Below are 3,184 nucleotides of genomic sequence, written 5' to 3'. Positions count from 1 at the left end.
AGACATTTGAACTGCCCACATTTGTAGGCCCTGCGGTACTGCTGCTGTGGTGTCATAGGGGCCCTGCCTCGCCTGTTCTGACAGGCACCAAGGGCCAGCCGCAGCAGGATTCCATGCTGGAGCAATAGGGGAAAGAGGAATTGCCCTCAGAAAGGGGACAGACTGTGCACTGACCTACACACCAAGGAATACTTATGCATCTTGCGTAAGAGCAGACAGATAAATGGTACAAACAAGCTAAATCCCTTTGCGGAGCTGACTAGTGTTTTAAAGCACAGAGACTGCACAAACAACTCCCCTGTTGAGATTCAGTTAATTTATTTAATGATGCAGAAAAGAATGAAGCTCTTATCTTCCCCAGGATCTGTTCAGTTTTGTAAGCTGACAGATTTTATTTTGCTTAAGGAAGTGAGCACCACTTTTCAGAATGGAGAGAAATTTTTGAGGTTCCCAATATACTTTTGTTTACCTCTTGCATTTAAATTGTATTAATCAAACTCTTAAAATTATATACAGCCAGATGAAAAGCAGCAATTGCCAAGGTTGGTAATTGGCTGTGAATCATTGCTAGGGATAGCATAAAGGGCTAGACGTGATCTTTGTTCCGAATTGGTGCTACCATTCTTTCATCTGCTCCTTTGGTTGTCCTTAGAGAATCCCTTGTACATATCACTGAAGTTTCATAGTGTCATGGCACTTCTCTGCATAAAAGTCAGCCAAGTGTTTTTCAAAAGCCTTCGCATCTTCCTAGAAGTTATGCAGCTGGGATTATAAAAGCCAAGTCAAAGTAGTTGTATATACAGCTAATACATTAATCGTAGCAAACTGAAATACTAAATTATTGGACAGGGGCCTGTGCACCCTGCTCTGGGTGTCCCTGCTGGTGCAGGGGTTGGACCAGATGCACCCAGGGATCCCTTCCAGCCTTAGCCATGCTGAGATGCTGTCTGTGATTTATTTTTAGCTCACTTCGAGTTAGCCTTCATCATTTTCTTACCCACTAGCAGGATTCTGTTCAGTGTGCTGCTGGCTTTGCAGCCTCCCTTTCTCCCCTCTCCCATTTCACAAGATACAGTTTCTCCTCTAAGTTTTAGAACTTGGCAGCTCCTTCACGTTGCTTGCATTTGAACAGAAGGCTGAAAAGTATACAGAAGCTGCACTGTCTGCTCTGCTGCAGAGGTTGATAGTTTTAACTCTTGTGTTGATCTGCTGACTATTTTGCAAGAATTAGCTTTAACGTTGAGCATCACACTGTGAAGGCTGTGTCTGTGCTCCTTCTTTCTGAAGCTGGCATTTGCAGCTGTGAGCTTTGCTTAAACTAATGCATTACGTTTGAACTGTGGAGATTTCATACGTAAAATACTTTGTCTCCCTAGGCAATATTTGGAGACATAAAAGAAAACATAATTTATAGTGCAATTAAAAAAAAATGCTATTGATTCAAGCTTCCATTAAGCCTGCACAAGAACCAGCAATGCTACCATTGCATCTATTTGAGCTTTCCTTGCAGCTGTGGAGAGGAACAAGGAATTAAAATAACCAGCAAACCCAGCAATCACTCATCTGAGAGCACAGTGTATCACTATGGATTTTGTTGTCATCTTGGGAGCAAGGACAGCATGAGAAAAAAAGACACACCTAGAGATTTTGAGAAGTCAGTTGTTCTAACTGAGAACTGTGTTCATAACCAAAATATTGAGCAAGATGGTCTGATGATAGCCTTCACTTCCCTTACTAATAATCAGCTTGATAAGAGAACAGTGGCATGACCATGTGAACTTTGAAAGGAAAAGGAGAACATATGACTTCACCAAAGGATCCCCCACACAAAATAATAATGACCATTTAAAAATAAATTAAAAAAAAAAAACCGATTTTGAGTAAAAGCTGAGTCATGTTTCTTTCAAAAGCTTTTGATAGGAATTATAACAACATTCATTCCAATTGGTTTTCATTCGATATAGCCTACCCCAAACCTACGCACCATTTAAGTGTTATTTAAAAGAACTGAAAGAAGATTTTAAAAGTGTAGAAGCCTCAGGCTGATCTTTTACAGATAAATGCATTTTCACAAGAAGTCTTTATCTTCTTTAGGCAAAGATAATCTTTGCAAATAGAAGGAAAAATATTAGAGATGTCAAAAAGATTCCATAGAAACCAAGTACATTCTAGTCTTTAAGCATTTGTCTCCTTGCTTTTTGTTGACTATAAGATGACAAAAACAGTGTCCATGTTACTGGTATGAAGACATTACATCTCATCACCGCCGCTTGGTTTTGAGAGCTTCCACCTGCCTAAGCTGCGTGAAGATACAAAAGCTTCTTAAAAGCAACTGACTGATTTTCATGCAGAGAAGTGGCAAGAATCTACAGAATTTAAAGGGCACACCTGTGAGCATTCTGCATACAGCTTCTACTGTGAGTGTGGTTAAGGACAGCATCTCTGAAGCACCCCCTCCCTTTGCAATGAACAAACCTAGTCTAGGTGGTCCTGCTGGAGGGGCAGGACAGCATAACTTGCCCCTAGTTTCTCCCTTCCCATTGCTGTGCAGAGTGATTTTGCAAGGGTGTAACTCCAGCAAGGGGACTGGTGTGGTGAACAACAGATTGGAGCTGGACAGTACAAGTTGGAGAACAAGGCTGGTGTCACAGAAGTCATAGAATCATTTAGGTTGGAAAAGATCTTCAAGATCATCAAATCTAACCATCAACCTGACCTACCGAGTGTCATCACTAAGCCATATCCCTTAATGCTTTAGTGCTATTTTCTTATAACATTCCATATTGGACCTAGTGGTGTTTCTGGAATTTAGTGTAAAGATCAGATAGTCACCACAGTACTCACATGCAGTAATTCTGCTACTATTTGTTACTGTAGGTATTTAAAATTGTAGCATGAATATCACCTGAAAACGTTATTCATTACTGGCTGCACTCAGTAGTACACACTGATAGCTGACTACCAGCTTCAGAAACAGGAACTAAGCAGAGCAATCCCAGCTTCCTACGGTTTATACCACAGTAGTGTTCTAACCTTGTTCTGTAACTTTGTGCATTAGACGACTACCACGACACACAGCAGTATCCATAACACAAGAGTAAAGCTCTGCACAGAACCATAAATGGAACAATGGGAAACTTGGTATTGCTGAAACAGAAACGGAAGAATTTCATTTTACCTGAAC

The sequence above is a fragment of the Numida meleagris genome, chromosome 3 (assembly GCF_002078875.1).
Source record: "Numida meleagris isolate 19003 breed g44 Domestic line chromosome 3, NumMel1.0, whole genome shotgun sequence".
NCBI classification, from domain to species: Eukaryota; Metazoa; Chordata; class Aves; order Galliformes; family Numididae; genus Numida; species Numida meleagris.
The sequence above is the reverse complement of the archived record's forward strand: the minus strand, read 5'-3'. Positions refer to the sequence as shown.